We start from the raw sequence: 18,276 nt of genomic DNA, 5'->3' as shown, positions 1-18,276 counted from the left end.
TGTGCCAGGCACTGGGTTAAGCACTTGACATATACTGCCTCATTCAATCCCTACATCCACTCTATATCGTAGGAGAATTACCCCCAGTTTGCAGCTGAGAAAATAAAGGCTCAGATAGGTGAAGTTATTTGCTCCAAGTCTCCCATCTAGAAAACGTTAGAGCAGAGATTAGAGCTCTGACCTGCTGCCCAAGTCCTTGACCGTTATGCTGTACTGCCCCCCAGTGGCCTCTCTTTCTCCACTTGTCTATCAAATTTTCTGCCTCTGTTGGATTGTTTTTCTCTCCTTCATGCTCTCATTGTCATTCTCTCTCCCGCCTTGTGTGTGTTCGCCCTCTCTGGAAACCGTGTTCACCCTCTCTGGAAACTTGGAGCAACTTTGAGCAAAGGCCCTCTGACTGCTAGGAAGTTTTCGTGAGTTGGAAACCTACAGAGAGAGAGGCTGTAATTTGCTTTCTAATCATAGTTCTCTGAATTTATAGCTGCCTCTCTCCCAGCGGCTGAGGGGATCTCATTCTGCGTCCTGTGGCTTGTGGATCCACAGAGAGGTTGCCTGATATGGTCAGCTCCCTGGGGGCGGGGGCAGTGTACCCCTCAGCGTGGTAGTGTGGGAAGGGAGAGGGCCCAGCCAGCCAGACTGGGAGTCTCCTGGCTCGCCGGTTTCCTAGCAACAACACAAGCAGAAAATTTTATAGAAAGATGGAGAAAGAAAGACTGCTAAGTGGGTTCCAGTACACTTGCCTTTTCCTGACCTTCCAAACTGTCAGAGCAAAATATCTCTAAGTGTGAGTGATGTTACTGATTTTGTAAGTTCAAGCCAGACTTAAAATTTACATGCTCATCAACTGTCTTTCTGTCATCCTTTTTTCTTTATTCTAACTTTTTTTTTATGGAAAATTTCAAACATGCAGAAAAGTAGAGAGAATAGTATAGTGAACTTCCATGAACTCACTGCTCAGTTTTGCCAGTTATCAATATATGGTCACAGCCCATCTATCCAACAATATTCAGGTTTAAACTTTTTTATCATTCACAGCTCAGTGCATTGCCCCATAGTAGTTGCTCAGTAAATAGATAAATGCTGGCTGATTACAAATCCTTTCCCGTCTCTGGGTCTGAGCTTCCGCATCTATGTGGTAAGGGGGTAGGACCAGATGATTTTGAAGAGATGCAGTGTGGTGCAGTGGTCAGAGCATACACTTTGGTGTCAGACACACTCGTTCAAATCCTTGTGCTGCCATTCGTTCGCCAGGTGTCTTTAGGTAAGTTATGTCTCAGTTTCCTCATCTGTAAGATGGAGACACTAGGTCCTGCTTCTCAGGTGAGCACTGAATAAAGATAAAGTGGCTGTTTTGTTGCTAGTGCTTTTATTATTGCTATTTTTTAATATTAATATTCTGGTGGGAAGATTCCATATATTTCAAAAATGCAAAAGTAAATTGGAATTGACTAGAATTCAAGCCCTAAGATTCAGCTTCTTTTTTTGTCCCAGTCAGCAGATAGAAGCTCAAGAAAAGGATAGCGCAGCCAAAGCCAGTGCCCCAAATGTGGAGCTGGGAGCAGGCCCAGAGTGGGGGCCATGCAGGCCGATTTCCTCTCCTCCCCTCCCTCCCACCACCACATGTGGGTGCTATAACCCCATGAGAGGAGCCTGCTGGCTGCCCCCCCCCCCCCCCCCCCGCCCTCCGTGAGACAGGCCTGAGCTGGAAGAACTGAGAGGTGGAGAAAGTAGTGCTGCAGGATGTCTCGTTGCTAGGAGACCCAAGGAGGCAGCAAGGACCCGTTGCCAGAGCTGGGAGGGAATGATGGGCCGGTGCGGAGATGCAGGACATGCGGCCCCAGGTGGGCTTTTGTGGGGTTCTGGGCAGGGGATGGTGGTGTAGCAACTGTGAGCTCAGCTAGGAGGAGGGGCTCTGTAGAAGATGGCTCTTTAGAACACGGGGTCAGGATAACCTGTTCAGTTCTTCCACTTAACTACTTATCTGTCCAAGTCAGACCTGCATTTGAATCCTGACTCACTGAGTGACCTTTGGCAAGTGTTGTGTTGCTGTACTTGCCAGGCCTCAGCTCAGTTTCCTCATCTGTACGATAAGTATAATAATGCCTGCCTCATTGTGAGGGTTAAGTGAAATGTGTATAATAAAGTGCTCTATAAACAGGAAGACAAAGTATCAATGTGGGTGTTCATTACCACTCTTCTCTTTATTATAGTAATTATTATTTCCCTTACTGTAAAATGAGGGGATTGGACTCTCAGTCTGGATGAGATTCCTGGACAGGAGGCCCTGGAGAAGGGGGCTTTTACTGTGAAGGCCTGTGTCAGGGGACTGTGGGGAATGGCTGCATGGGCCCCCAATTAATGAAACTCCAGGTGGCATCTGAGGAGGGCAGCAAATTTCAAAGCCAGAGGGAGACTCAATAAGAGTGGTGGCTGAAATCTCTGATGAGATTCCAAGAAGGGCTTTGAATGGTTCAGGCCAGAAACTGTGAGCGAGGGGAGGGTAACAGGCCTTTCTTGTTGCTTTTCTTATATAAATAATATACATCCACGCCCATATACACACCAGAAAATAAGCAACGAAACCAAACGAAACCCAAACAAGCACAAAAGAAATAGTTCCACTGTCATAGAACAATCTCTGGGAACACTATTTTTTGTGTATTTCCTACCAGTTTTCTTTTTTCTGTGTGTGCACACACACACATATTTTATAGAAGTTGGATCATATGTTACCTATACTATTTTGCACCTGCTTTTTAAAATTCTGTATTAGGTTATGAGTTTTATTATATAGAATCACATAGATCCACGACATTATGTTTTAACAACAGCATAATACTTCAAGATATGTATGCATCACTATTTATATAATGTAGCCACTATTTTTGGACACTTATATTAATTCCAATTTTCCACTTCACTCTGGCATACAAGACAAGACTCTTGTATACAACAGACAAATGTTCTTATAGCTACATCTTTGTGCCTATCCATTGTTCCCACAGGATAAATTTGTAAAAGAGGAATTTCTGGGTTAAAAGGTGTGCACACTTTTAAGGCTTATTATGCACTTTTCCAGAGTGCCCTCCAGAAAGATGAAACCAGTTGATGGCTACATTGATACTGTCCAAACTACCTGATTTATGGGATGCTCATTGCCTTAATAACCAGACTACAGTGGTATGGGAGGTAGGAGGCTTACTCAGATGGACTGAGGAGGGTGAGAGGCATCAATGGCCACTCTAAAAGGATTTTTGCAGAGAGAGGCCCCTGGGTGGCCTGGTGGTCTGGCGCAGGCTGGTCTGGTCTGGTCTGGGCTGTACTGGTCAGAGGAGGCTGTGCTGGGCGGTGCTGGACTATTGGTCTAGGTCGGCTGCACTGACTCAGACCAAGCGGTCTTGCCCCTGGTGTGATCCTGGGCTCAGCCTGGTGTGATCAATGTGGTCACCAATCCAAGACATTCGTTCTAGAAGCCGGTGCAGCCTCTCTGGCCGTGCTAACAGACGTGTACGTTCACATAGTGGGTTGTGATTCATCAGAGCCGGTGGCGGCAGCAGTAGCTCTGACAGAGTGGAACTGCTCTCACCGTCCTGTCACTTGGCCTCTAAAATAACTCTTGCCTGTTCCAAGTGACCGCACCACCAAGTGTCTGGAGGTGCAGTCCCTTGGCTGTGGCTATGCAAGGGAAGGCATGCGTGTGGGTATTTTGTGTGTGTGTGTGTGTGTGTGTGTGTGTTGGGGGTGGGGGGTGGCATCTGGGAGCCTCTTTAGTGGTTGGCATTTGAGCCAGATATTTGGGATGGTGGAATGAGAGGCAGGCCAAGCTCCTCCTCTTCTACTCTCTCGTGTCTCGGGACAATCTGTCTATTCTTTGGGAAGTGGCAGAGACAGCAGGTGAGGGCAGGTGTGTCTTTCAGGACCATGTGCTCACTCCCTGCTGAATGAGGGGGAGCAAGAAGGGGAGGGAGACTGCAGAGGCAATATGACAGGGTAGAGGGCAGGCTCTGGGAGGGAGGCATAGCATTTAGCCCATCAACAATTGAATCCTACGAAAGCCCATTTCAAATCTCATCTTTTTGGTGAAATTTTTAACATAGAGTGCCTTTAAATTCGATACAAACACAGCTGACTTCTTATAATGGATGATTAAAGACCATCTAACCATGGTTTCTTAACCAAGTGTCCATAGACCCAGGGGGTGACCTATGCATGGGCTTCATGAGGTCTTTTGATCCCTGAAATTATAATAAGGTGTGTATGTGTCTGGACGTCTGCCCATGTGCATTTTTCTGGGGGGAAGCTCTGCAGTTTTCATCATATTTTCAAAGGAAACCATGACCTATCAAAGGTTAAGAACCAAACTAGTCCAACCCCTCACTTTATAGTGAGGCAATTGAATCCAGAGAAGAAAATGACTGTCCAAGATCTCACAGCCAAGATCAAAATCCAGATTTCTTTTTCTTTTTGCTGGGCAAGATTTGCCCTGAGCTAACATCTGCTGTCAATCTTCCTCTTTTTTTCTTTTTTCCTCCCCAAAGCCCCAGTACATAGTTGTATATTCCAGCTGTAAGTCTTTCTAGTTCTTCTGCGTGAGCCACCGCCACAGCATGGTCCATTGCATATGGGAGGAATTCAACTTTGTACCATAGGAGTTTGGATGAAGTGGTACACAAGGATTAACAATGATAATTAGCATTCATTGAGTACTTACCATATGCCAAGCACTCTTCTAAGAAAAGTACATGTATTAACTCCTTTAGTCCTTATAATAACCACATAAGGTTAATCCTTATAGTAACTTCATAGGGTTATTATAAGGAAACTGAGGCACAAAGAGATTAAGCACAGCTAGTAAAGGGCTGAGCCAGGATATGAAGCCATGTCATCTGACTCCAGAGTGTAGAGTCGTTTTTGAACCAGCGTGGGGCTCCTAGCCTCTGTGCTGGCGAATCTCACACGTGAGCATGCCATTTTATCAGAATCATGAGAGGGCTGATAAAAGCACAGGTTGCTGCTCTGAACCCCCCAGTTTCTGATTCATTAGGTCTGGGGTGGGGCCTGAGGATTTGCACACTGAGGAGTTCCCAGATGATGATGCTGTAGGACCACACTTTGAGAACCATTGCTCTCTGCTTCCCTGCTTACTGATAGGAAGAGATGAACAGAAGGAAGAGAAGTTGTCAGTGATCTTGCCTGGATTGTTGCAATGCCTTACCCTGCTTCCAGACCTCTCCTACCTTTTTGTCACCTATTCTTTACCAGGGACAAATTACTCTTCCTAAAGCTCAGCTTGGGTCATGTCATGCCTCTGCTTAGTTTTCTGGATTCTCTGCTATGTGTGCCAGTGCTGTCCAGTAGAACTCTCTGCAGTGATGGAAATGTTCTACATCTGCACTGTCCAATATGGTATCTAACCACACATGGCTATGAATTTCACATTTTTTTCAATTTTAATTAATTTAAATTTAAATAGTCACATGCAGCTAGCTGCTAAGCAGTGCGGGAAACCACTTGGTATGCCATTTGAGGTTCCATTGACAGCATATGCCTTTCCAGCCCTAACCTCAGCCCTCAGCATCCTAGGCTCTGGACCATTCGAGGCCAGGTTCCTGAGTCTGCTCTGTACTTCCCAACCTCATGCCTTGTTTTATGCTATATCCTCTGTCTAGACTGTCTTGCTCTGCCTTTAATGCTCAACCCAAGTGCTACCTCTGCCTAAAAACCTTCTTCGACAGCTGCTCCCCTCTAATCTCTTTCTCCTCTGAACTCCCAAAATACTTCATCCTTTTCTTACAATCTTTAATACTTTTTGCCTTCTATTGCAGTTGGCTTGTGCCAGTGTTGTCTTTCTTTTCCCAAACTCTGAGCTTTCAGAGAGCACGATTGCTTTCTACCAAGCCCTCGCTCCCTAGCACAGGTCCCTCCAGGCACACAGAGGAGTTTGCTAAATCCCACAAACATTTGCCCTGGTGCATTGGGGAAGCAGAGATGGATAATGTGCCCTTCCTGTCCTCAAGCTGCTCACAGGCTCTCACGAGATTCTGATTTATGCCCAGAGAACCATCAAAGCCAATGGTTATTTTGGGCAGGAAGATAAAAGCCACAGAGGGCCCCGTTGGTGAGGGGAGTCCGGCAAGACCCACCTAAGCAGAAGGCTGTGTTTATACACACAGGTGGCTTCCCTGCCCAGCCTGGCCTGCTGCAAGGAGACGGGAACATCCAGACATCACTGCCTGGCCGCCCCGTGAAGTTAGGGATTAACCAGTGATGCAGTGGCTGGTCTGTCCGTCTGGTCCCTGCAGATGGGTGGATGAGGAGAGGGTTACAAAAACTGCAGAGCAGTACCAACTTCTGGAGGCAGAGCGTTGGCTGGGTGGCACCTGGGCTGGGAATGTGAATACAAGAAAATGTTTGTGGTCTGAGCAATGGACAGCAGGTGAAATTCTGCTGGGCCTGGGTGGAGGGTTTACGAGGTCTTCAGAATAGTCCCAGCTGAAATGGAAAGACAGTTGACATGGAAAAAAAAAGAAAAACAGCTTTTTAGCTTCAGACTCTAATACTAGGAGTATTTCACATCTCGAAACTCTCTAGCATATATTCATCTCTAGGACAAAAACATTTTTTAAAAATAAAACTTTATTGAAGTTATAGTCTAAAATGCAGAAAAGTACATAGATCATAAGTTTAACGATACTTGTGTAACTACCCCCAGACAAGAACTAAAACATGGCCAGCATCTGCACAGTAAATTCCTGTTAAACCAAATGTATGCAGGATTAATGATGGAAAAACACAGGCTCTGGAGCCAGGCATTTCTGGGATTGAATCCTGGCCTCCCTACCCACTAGCAATGTGACCTTGGACTAGTGACTTAACTGCTCTGAGCTTGTTTCCTCCTCTGTAAAATCAAGGTGGAATATATAATCTCTGTCTCACAGAGTAGTAAGAAATTAAAAACTGAAAATGTATGCAAATTGCTAGGCACAGCGCCAGCACGTAGTGGGGTCTCAGATGCTCTCTGTGATGATGGTGCCGATTGATGCTGTTGCTGCAGCGTCTGCTGGCACACGGGACCACAGACATACACCTGCAGCTTTTCTCCCGTAGCCTCTCACTGCTCCCGGCCTCTGAATGATACTCTCCAAGGTCTCTTCTGACTGCAAGGAATTCGTGATGCTACGATGATGCAAACCTCAGCTGACACTTCAGGCACCTGATGGGAGGCTGGGTGGACATCTGTATTCAGTGGGAAAGTGGCCAGATCTTCCGTGTTCAGGCCCCAGGAGTGTGGCTCCCAGACCTCCTAAGGGAGGGCTGATTCCCCAGGGGCAGCCGATGCATAGGGAACCATTAAGAAATGTAGCTGAGGTGGAGTTAGGGTCAGCAGAACTCAGCTTCAGGAGTGTGCTGGCATCCTGGGTGGACTCCTAACCCCAGCTTGCTCCCTGGCCTCTGGCTCTGGGAGTGCAGATGTATCCCAAGGGACAAACATTATGCACATATTTTGAACTGGGCACTGAGCTGGGCAATTCACACACCCCAGGGCTGGAGGGCAGAGAGCAGGAGGGAGGGGAGAGGCCAAGAGGTTCCTTCTAGCTAGGAGGGGTTATTGCAAAGAGGAGGGGATCAGGAAAGACTTCCTGGAGGATGGCTGGAAGAGTGACCATGGCACAAGGAAAGAGGGTCTTCCAGGCAGAGGAAAGAACATGTGCAAAAGCAGAGAGGCAGGGCCGTGCTGTGCAGCTGTGCCCTGGGGGCCGGGAATCATCCAGTTTGACAGAGCTCCCCACATGGAGCCTGAGGATGAGGCTCACCAGCCGGGTGAGACCAGGCGAGACCAGGCTGTGGACAATCTGAAGTGTCAGGCTGAGGTGTTTGACTTGCTTTATCAGAGAATGGGGGGTCCACTGAAGGTTCCTCCACTGAGGAAGCAGACTGGGACCAGCTTCTCGAGATTTGCTAAGCGGAGACCAGTATGAGCACAGTCATCCAGACCCACATTGTTTTTGGCCAAAGATGGTGGCCAAATATCCAAGCAACTGGAGTGGGCTGTGAGAGCCTCTGAGATGCCTGGACCTGGGCAGGAAGTGGAGTTGGGGCTCCTGGTTGTGGGTACAGAAGGGGAGGGGGAGGAGGAGAGGTGGAGAGGGGAAGGCAAGGTTCCTATCTTTGAGAAACCGCCATCTTGTTGGAGAAGCCAGAGAGCCTCATGACAACTGAGCCCCATATTCAGAAGTGGAGACAAGAGATGTATGGTCCAGCAGGCCAGAGGAGGGACAGGCTGGGTGGAACATGTGTGGAGGAGGCAGGGAGGGTGAACTGCCTGGAGGGGAGGCAACCTTTGGAGGCTTTGGAGAGACTGAGGGAACCGCAAGGCACGCTAAGCCCTTTGTGGGTATTCTCTCATGTCATCCTCCTCAGAGCTCTAAGAGGTGGTGCTGATATTATCCCCATTCTACAGAGGTGGGAACTGAGGCTCAGAGAGGTAAAGGCCTTGCCCAAGATCACGCAGCTTCTGTACTAATTAATGACTGTCCCCCATCCCTGCCTCTAGCCCCTCCCCAGAGGTAACTGTTACCCTCAGGCTCTTCAACACCACCACCATAGATATGGAAAAGCACTTAGTACTGTGTGACCCGCTGTGCAGCTTTGTCACCATTCCACACTAGAATATGACCTAATGCAGGAGTGTGTGATTCTCACGGTCTGAGCTGGAAGGTCCCTGGGGACTGCAGTGCTTCAGGAGGCTTCCTGGAGGAGACTGAAGGAGAGGGGGTGGGGGCAGCTGGAGGGGAGAGGTCTCTGCCAGGTGGGTGTTGCCTCCTGTCCACCCTGCCTGCTCCCTACACCCGGACACAGCTGCCCTGCAGTGCCTTCCAGAGAGCGCCAAGGATCAGTGAGAACAGCTTGGTCAGGCAAAACTTCCCAGGCCTGTGGGTCACGCTGCTCTGGAAAGTTTGGCTCTGGTAGCTTCCTCCAGAGGCTGGCCCAGCTCTCAGCTGCCTGGGGCTGCAGCTCAGATCACCCAGGGGCCACCCTCTGCGGCTAGAACCAGATGCTCTGTGGCTCTCTTGCCCTGGAATACCCTCCTCCCATGACCTTGCCTTTATCCTAGTTCAGTTTAGGTGTCCCCTCGTCCAGGAAGCATTTTCTGAGCCCCATGGGTTGGGTTAGGACCTCAGAATATCTAAACCTATGCTGACCAAAAGAAATACAGTGTGAGCCACACACATGAGCCACATATGTAATTTTAGATTTTCTAGTAGCCACATGAAAAAAAAAGAAACATGAAATTATTCTAACGATATATTTTATTTAACTCCGTACATCCAAAATATTGTTTAAATTCAAAAATTATTAATGAGATATATTACATTCTTTTTTATTGTCTTAAAACTTCAAAATCTAGTGTGACCTTTATACTTATAGCAGATCTCAATTTGCATGAGCCACATTTCCAGTACTCAGTAGTCACATGTGGCTAGTGGCTACCATAGTGGTCAGCACAGTTCTAGAAGCAGGGAGAAGCGCACAGGGGTTGAAGCTCAGGGACTGGCATGAGACAGACCCGGCAGTCACAGCCTGGCCCTGCTACTTATTTGCTGGGCAACCTTTGGGAAGTTGTTAACACCTCTGAGCCTCAATTACTTCAGCTGCTAAAGAATTTAATAATTTTAATGCCAGAGAATTGCTATAAGGATTAAACCAATGAATGTGTGTCTAGTGCCAGGCACAGAGAAAGTGCTCAGAAAATGGTGGTGATTCATCTCACAGTACCCTCTGACATGCTGGTTTATGTGCCATTCTCCTCCACTGGACTGATTGTGAATTCAAGGACAGAGACTACCCGCTTCCTCTCGCCTTCCCCAGTGCCCAGGGCCTGGCTCAGTGTGAACATCACTGCTTGCCCTGGGCTAGGAGTGCTTGCCACCCCACTCTGCCCACCCAGGAATCAAGGGGCCCCTGGTGGCTGGGAGTCATCAGACCACTGACTACCTGGAGTGACCTTGGCAGAGACCACTGACTATCTGGGGTGACCTTGGCAGGTCGCTGCTTTGCTCAGGTCCTTGGTTTTCTCCTTCAAAAGATAAAAGGGGGCTGGGAGGGGCCCTGCCTGAAGTGTTTGGTTTAGTCTCTGCCCCACCAGTGGCCTTGTGGGACTGTGGCTGACACCCTGCACTTTGCCTTCCCAGCCAATAGAGCGAATCACCTCCGTCCTTCTGGCTTTCCTGTATCCTGGCACTTTTACACCATCAAGTTCTCTCCAGTTAAAATTTAAGAGAAAAGAATTTCTCCTACCTCCTAGGCAGACCAGAAAGGGGATGAGGGGTACTGTCCCTTCTTTTCTGCCAGCGTTTGCTGACCTCCCATCACAGCAACCCAGTAACAGTAGGGTAGGAAGAATTTCTCCCATTTGGTAGGTGAGAAAATGGAGGCTCAGAGAGGTCAAATAATCTGCCTAAGTAACACAGGAAGAAGCGGTGGAGCCAGGGCTGGAAGCAGAATTCAGAACGAAGGGAACTGAAGAGGCTCTCTTCATTGCGTGAAGAGCATTTCATGCTGGCCTCCTAGCATTTCTCCAAGGGGCTTTCATGAGATATGGCCCTGGGTTGAGTCCTGTCCCTGTGCCTCAGTTTCCCTGCCTAGGGAATGAAGGTTTCCAAGTAATTGGAGAAGTAATTTCAACTGATGCCTATAAGGCGCTGTGTGTTCTTCAGAGTGCCCCTAACCAGATTTCTCTGGAAAAGGTTATCACAGGGTAAAGTGCAAAGTGTCTGGTCCAGAGAGCCAGTGTTACTGTGGGAGTGAAACCATGGACAAGTTATCACCACTCTGGCCTCAGTCTGCCTATTTATAAAATGGGGGATGACATTATCTCACAAGATGCTGTGAAGATCGCACACGAAAGTACTTTGCAAACCAGAAAGTGCTAATAGAAATGTTATTCAATAATAATAATAATAATAGAAACAGAAATAATGATAATAGTAGAAGAAGCCCAATTTTCTATGTGGTCCCACTGACCTGAAGGGAATTGAGCCCTCTGGGTATAAATCCAGAATGATGTCTGGGAATGTCCTGCCTTGGTCTTTGGAATGTAGCCTGGATTTTTCTGGGAAAGTGAAAGTCTCCATCTAGCTGAGGATGGTGGGAAAGTGGCCCTGCCCCAGGGAAGGAAAGGGGAGGGCTGCTGCCTGGGGAGGAGGGTCCAGGGAAGGAGAGTTGAATTAGGAGGAACAGAGGGCTTTGCCATGCAGCTCTGTTCTGCCCACAGGAGCCCAGGGTTGGGAAGGCTCATGAGCAGAAGAGGCTGAGTCAATTTGGAATAAAAATACTGGAAGGCAAGAATCTCTTAGCAGACGTGCATGAGAAACAATCAGTTCATCTGGTGTAACTCCTAAGTTTTGCTGATCCTTTTACTCATTCATTTGAATAAATGTGTAGTGAACTGAACTCAAACTGAGCATTTGGAGTGGCAAAGTGACTTGCCCAAGGCCATGCCCCTCAGGGCCTGGGGAGTTCCTGAGAGGAGCTGAATTTGGAAGGCTGGGGAATGAAAAATCCAAAAGCAAAGGAAGAAATCTGTAAGGAAATCTGCCCAGCAGGACTCTGGTCCTTCTGCGAATAGGCTCTGAGCTGATTTGTCCATCTTCCTGTCTCCTGTCTGGAGGGAGGACGTGTTCTCTGGGACTAGGAGGAGTGGCTTCCTTCTGCTCTCTGCTGTCTGACCACTCCTGAGCCTAGTGGGTAGCAGGGAGAGTGAAGGGACCGGAAGCTGTGTCTTGGGAACATCTGGTGAAGGAGTCCCTCGTGTTTAAGTTGGAGAAGAGAAGGCTTTGTTTGGGAGTGGGGAGAAGGGACACTGGCTATCTTGGGTTCTCTGAGGGATGCTGGGGAGAGGGTATCACCTCGTTCCGTGGAGGCCCTAGGGTTGGTACTAGGACCTAGGGTGGAAGGTCACCGTGATGGAGCAGCCACCTTGGGAGGGAGGAGTGGAGGGAGGGAGTGGCCTGTCCCTGGAGTGTGGGAGTAGAGATAGATACTGGGAGTAGAGATGGATACTGGTGAGGGTGATACTGAGGGAACTGCAGCATGGGGTGACGGATGGCTCAGCTCACATCTGTGCTGCTTCCCAGCTTTGGGCCTCTGTGGTTTCCAGTGTGGTGGATTCCGTGGTGCCTAAAATAGTGGCTGGCACATAGTTTGTCCTCACGAATTATTTGAAGAATGAACGAATAGATGTGTATGCCTGAGGGGAGTTAGGGAATAGGGGTCATGTGGACTGCAAACGTGGAGCAGAAATCTTTAGGCAGAAATCTCTGGAGATCATATTGTGGGTTACCCACCATCTTCTCCAGGCCTTCTCCACAAACCGAGACCCCTAGAAATAGGATGTCCAACCCTTTCTTTCACTGTTCCCAAACTGAGGCCCAGAGCAGGAGAGCAACTCTCCCAAATGTACTGGCCGACCCCTGGCAGAGCTGGACTGGAGCCCAGGCCCTCTGCCTCCCAGAGTCCTCTGCCGTTGGAGGTTCTTGCTTGCTGATCAAGTGAGGTGGAGGTGCGATGGTCGGGACCAACCTTTTGAGTTAGTGCTGGAGGGGAGGAAGAGTGCTTGGCTTAGTTTTGAGCAATGACCTCGGTGCCACAGGCCCCTTGCTCCCCACCCCCCACCCCCCACCCCCCACCCTCCACCTCCCACCTCCCACCTTCCACCTTCCTGGAGCCTGGTTGCACACCCAGCATGTGCTCATACACTTCCAGAAGAGAAACACATCTGTACATGGGCCCAGTCCTCACTGTTACACTTATGGTCGTTGTCACTAAAGCACATATGGACAAGTGTACAAATACATACACTCAGAGACACACAGGATCCCAGGAGACATCTGCACATACCTCCTCCCTAATGGGGAAGGAGCCCTGAGTCCCAGGGAGATTCTGCCCTGCGGTGCTGTTGGGGAGGTGAGGGTATGAGCTCGGTGGGCTGGTAGTGGGAGGCCCACTGAGGCTGAGTCACCCCTTCTGAGTCAGAGATCCTCCCCGCTTCTTTTCCCCTCCCCCTCCCTCTCTCCCTGGTGAGCACCCAAGAGGGGGTGGCCCAGGAGGAGGGCCTTGGCTGGCCCGGGCTGGGGTTGGGGCAGACGAGGCGCGAGAGTCTCCTGATGCACAGTCCCGCAGTGGTCCGGGAACTGCCGCTGTGGCAGTGCCTGGGAGGAGGTGGCCTGGGAGCTTGAGAGAGGGAGAGAGGGAGAGGGAGAGGGAGACAGGCAGAGAGGAGGCGGAGGCAGGGGCAGGGCTGCCGCGAGGGAGCAGGCAGGCGCGCGGCGGCCGCCCCTGGGCTGGGCGCGGAGGCCGGACGGGGGCGGGGGCTGGCCGCGCGTCGGGCGCCAGGCCCGGGGCTGTGGGCACGGTGCCCAGCCCCCGGCGCACGCCGAGCCGCCGCCGCCGCCGCCGCCGCTGCTGCAGTCGGCATCCATCAGCGGGCGGGGGTGTCGTGGAACAGGCTGCTCCGCAGAGCCCGCGGCGGCCCCGCGCGCCCGCCCCGCCCCGCGGCCTGCTGGCCGCAGGAGCCGAGGGGGCGCCCCCCGCCAAGCCTGCCCGAGATGGGGACCCTCAGGCCCAGGTAGGCATGTGGGGGTGATCAGATGGCGCGGCGGGCTGGGGGCTTGGTACATATAGACCCATCCCCCAGCTCTAGGGGAGGACTGGGGTGGAGACCGGGAGGTACTGAGTTTGCAGGCTGTTGGCCCCCTGGCCAGTGTGGAGGAGGTCCTTGGTGTTCCTCCCTACCCCCCAGGTCTGCAGCCTCCCCAAGGCCTGGAGAGAGAGGTGGTCAGGCGATGGGCTGGTGCTTGCCTTAGGGATGAAGGGTTGCTGGGTGCTGGGCTCCCTGGGCTGGTCCACTCTGTTCTCTGAGACCACTCCTGCTGCCTCCAAGGAGGCTGGGGGCTCTCTGGATCTCTCTGTCCAGGCTTCAGATGCTGCAGGACAGTCTCTTGGCTGGAAGCTGGGATGCTGCGGGGCTCCTGCCCTCACCCTCACCCTCTGGTTACAGACCTTTTCCCACTCTGGGCTCACTTGGTATCCCACCTCCCTTCCAAGTCTCTCAAAGCTGGGGCAATGGACCTTAGCCCTAGGACCTCTTTGGTTCTGGCCTGGTGTTGTCCTGGCCAGAGGCTGCCCCCACTGATTAGAGGGAGAGGACTTGCAGGTCCCAGTTGTGTCTGGCACCTTCACACTTGGAGATGTCCAAGAGCTCAAGAGGACAGGCATAGGGGGTCAAGTGACTACCAGGGTACTTACCGGGTGCTGAGGCCACTGCCTGGTAGAGCTATGGCCCGGGGTGGTGTGTGGGGATCTTGAGGGGCTGGACAAAGACTAGGAGGGAATTCTTAGGATACCAGTGTCCTTCTTAGCTGCCAGCCATGGCCCTTGCTTTTCCCCCCAGAGCTCTGAGGATGCATTGGTGGGAGAGAGACACTACCACGTGTTCCCACCTTCACTTCTGGATCTGCATATCACCTCCTCTGCACCCAAAGGTGGGAGTGTAAGAAGGCTGGATTTAGGACCTTTCTGGGGCCGTGTGGGGTCCAGCTGCTCCATTTCTCCCCCACTTCCCAGCATTTAGAGTCTTCCAGAATCAGCAGCAGTTGGGCCAGGTTGAGAGCTGGGGTTGGGAATGGTGCCCTCAGAAGCTCCTGGAAGGCTTGATGCTGCCTGTCCTGGGCAAGGGTGTGGAGAATAGAGGCTGCTGTGTGGCCCGCCTGCCCACCCATTCCTCCAGATGGAGCTTGCAGCAGAGGCAGCCTGTGCCAGCCTCCTCTCTCAGCCACTGTGGCCCAGGAAGGCTCTGCCAGTTCGGTGCGGGGATGAAGCTAGCTTCTGCTGGCCAGCCTGAGGTCATGCCTGACCAGCGACCCCATGCACAGTATTTGTGGTGTGCAGAGCATGGTCCCTTGTGGGGCACCTCAAGGCAGTCCTGGAGAAGATAAGTGCAGGGGGCATTATTCCTATTAAAACCCCTCCTGGGCCACGTGGCGGTTCTCTGTGCCCAGCTCTGTGAGCTTCATGGAGGGTTGCTTCCACAGAACCTGCATGAGAACAGTGCTTGATCCTGTCGTCCTCACTCAGTAAGTATTGAAAGGCTAAATGAGGCCTAGAGAGGAAGAATGACTTGTCCAAGGTCACATAGCAGCTGAGTTGTAGAGCCAGCACTCATGTAGGTTTCTGTCTCTTGGTATGGGATTCTTGCAGCCCAAATGCCTGCTTCCCTGTTGCTGTGGATGTTCCATACACAGGACTCTGACAGGGGCTGAGCATTATAGCCTGGAGCCTGAGGCTACCCCTCAGGAGGGGCCTTACATTGGCCTCCCAGCCCTTGCCCCCAAAAGGTGAGGAGGAAAGGCCAGGCAGCCTCACAGATAATGGGCCAGGGCTGAGGCAGCGGGCAGCTGGTAGCTGTGGACCCTCTTGGGAGTATACAGAGCCAAGAGGATGCTGGATGCCCGGGATGTTCTGGGCCTGAGCCTCTGGGGGCAGTGGAGAGGGTCTCCTGACTAGACCTGCCGAGATGGGAAGTGCCTCTGTGTTAGCTCCAGCGTGGATTTTGCTGTGGGCCTCTCTGGGCTTCTGTGTCCTCATTTATTAAAAGGGGATAATAATCTCTACCTGGAGTAATACCAATGATTACACAATCAGAGTGATGGCATTGATTGAGCACTTACTGTATGCCATGCACTGGGGTGATAAGTGCTTTGCATTATCTCACAGCGACCCTGTCAGGCAGGTGCTATTATTATCCACTTTTTACAGATGAGAAGCTGAGGCTCCGAGAGGTTGTAGCACCTGCCTGAGGTTACACAACTGGGAAGTGTGGGGCTCTCTGAGTCCACATCCCCTCTCTCTACCGTGACATTATACCTGGGGCAGTGATGGGAGTACCAGGTTGGTGTCCAGCAGAACCAGATGACTGGGCTGGTCCAGGTAGAGAGGTCTGTGTTTTGGGTCTGGTGAGGCAAGGGTGGTTCTTTGGCCCGAGTGCTCCTGTTGTCCTGAGGGGTAGGGGCAGAGCGGTACTGGCTGGGAGCCCTGAGAGAGGGGTCGGCCTTGGCCTTCTGCTTCCTGGCAGGATTCCCTAGAAGTGGGAATGCTCTGGACTCCCTGCCAGCATTGGCTAGCAGGGAAGACTGGTTGGCTCTAAGACTAGATGGCCCTGATACTCGACCCCTGCCACATTTGATGGGACCCTAATGACAGAAAGCAGAAGAGTGGGAATGCAGGGGCTCCAGCTGGGACTATGAAGAGGAGGCCCTGTAGGGAGGGGACCTGAGCCTGGGCTGATGAGTGGGGGTGGGAGCAGGTTGGCACTGCTTCCTTTGTGGGCGGGAGGCTTGTGGATAAGAATAGTAACAACTGACATTTATTGAGCACTTATTATATACCAGGTGCTGTTTTAAGGGCTTACCTGTACAACTCATACAATCGTCACAAAACCCTGTGAGGTGGGAATTCTTCTTCTTCCCGTGTTACAGATTGAGGGAACTGAGGCTTAGAGAGAGAAAGACAGTTGCTCAAGGTCACAAAGCTAGGTCGTGGGGAGCCAGGATTCAAATCCAGGCAGCGTGGGTCAGAGCCACGTTCCTGATGGCCATGCCAGGCAGCCTACAGTTCCTTTTCAGAGTCATACTCAGTTTTGTTCAATTTGAAAAATATTCCCGGAGTACCTCCTGCCTGCCAGGCCCTGTGTGACCTCTGAGGAAACATACCCCTCAAGGACCGGCAGTCCAGCTGGGAGGCACGAAGGCAACACAGGGAAGGTAGAGGGTTAGCTGTTGGCATCTGCTAAGCGTGGATTCCTATTTGGGTGATCAGGGGATTGGGGCCTTTGCGCTGGGCATCAAAGGCCAAGAGGAATTTTGATAGTTGGGGGGCAGGGGTACCCACTCCCCTGGGGCAGAGAGGAAGGAAATAGGGATGCTTTTGAAGAAGAGCAGGTGGTCTGGTGTGCATGGAGCAGATGGTGCAGGGGGCTGGGGGCACTGGGAGGTGACTCAGAAAGTCAGCTCGTGTTTGGGTTTTTGGCAAAGCTCTGGAATCCAGCAGACCTAAACTCTAATCACAGCTCTGCTGTGTACTAGCCACATGCCCTGGTCTGAGCCTCAGTTTCCTTATCTGTAAAATGAGATAAACACAACACACCTATCTCACAGAGACCAAGTTATGGTGGTTGTTATGTAAAGGACCTAGCGCAGTGCTGGCACGTCACAGGAACTCAGTAAACATTACCTCTCTCCTCCTTCCGTCTCTCTTAAATGTCAGCCTCAGGTGTTTCCACTTGACAGGAGCCTGGAGGCTCTGGTAAGTTTTGCAGGTGTTTGGTCTGCATGGGGCGTGTACTGGGGCATGACAGAACTGTGTTTGGGAAGGTCCCTTTGGCGACTGTAAGAACCACAAGGAGGGGGTGGACTGCAGCCTTGCAGGAGAAACATCAGCCCTGTGGTCTTGGAGGGCTGGGGCAAGGAAGGTTGAAGTTGCACTAAGATGTCCCCTGGGGTGGTGGGTTGCTCAGCTGGTTGGGGGAGGAGCAGCTTGGAGTGGGGAAGGCTACAGGGGTCACAAATCTGGTTTGAGGCCTCAAGAGTTTAAGACGAAAGACTCGTCTCCCTTCAGTCATTCCAAAGGTTGCACAGCATCTTTGTGCATCTGGCTTTTTTTTTCTTTTGAATAATTTCCTTTGGATGAATCCCCATCAGAGCTTCTTCTATAATAGCAGCAAATTGGGACTAAGTGCCTGACAATAGGAAGATGATTGAGAACGTTTTGGAACATCCAGTGGATAAAATAATACACAGCCGTGAACAGCCACAGAAATACTTATCCTTGCAGCGTATGGAGCTGTGCACTTGCAAAGCTCTTTTGCATCTTTTATTCATTTCATTTCATTTCATTTCATTTCATGTCCCTGTGACAGAGGTGGGACAGGGGTTAGATCCTTCCTGTGTATGAGGAGATTCAGGCTGAGTTCTAATCTCCTGGAGGGAGATTCAGAGTTCACGTTTTATTCATTGTTCTATCCTCAACATGTAGCTCCATGATTTGCAAACGCTTGTCTGGTGAGAGAATTGGTTGAGTGAGGGGAAGATCAGAGGGGAAGTGACTTGTCCAAGGTCATGCAAGTAGTAAGACCCAGGATCTGGTCTCCTCATCCGTGCTTATCATGTTCTTACTACTACTCAGTTATCTGGGAGGGGAGCAGGGCAGAGAGGTTCCCAG

The 18,276-nt window shown here is 50.9% G+C and overlaps 1 protein-coding gene across 11 annotated transcripts in view; it reads left to right on the top strand.

Annotated features, from left to right (window-relative positions):
* EPB41L1 (erythrocyte membrane protein band 4.1 like 1) overlaps positions 1-18,276 on the top strand; it is a 119,077-nt gene that overhangs the window by 37,628 nt on the left and 63,173 nt on the right. The window contains exon 1 of one of the 11 annotated variants that reach the window (XM_087445334.1): positions 13,415-13,627. The exons of 8 other annotated variants lie outside the window; for them this stretch is intronic. The gene's annotated coding sequence lies outside the window, so the exon portion shown is untranslated. Of the gene's footprint in view, positions 1-13,414; positions 13,628-14,485; positions 14,544-18,276 lie in introns of those variants that run through there. 2 more of the 11 variants (XM_087445332.1, XM_087445324.1) reach the window with 2 other exon arrangements.

This window comes from Ceratotherium simum, chromosome 21, assembly GCF_057802395.1.
Source record: "Ceratotherium simum simum isolate JZ-2026a chromosome 21, ASM5780239v1, whole genome shotgun sequence".
Classification (NCBI taxonomy): domain Eukaryota; kingdom Metazoa; phylum Chordata; class Mammalia; order Perissodactyla; family Rhinocerotidae; genus Ceratotherium; species Ceratotherium simum.
The sequence above is the reverse complement of the archived record's forward strand: the minus strand, read 5'-3'. Positions and strand labels throughout refer to the sequence as shown.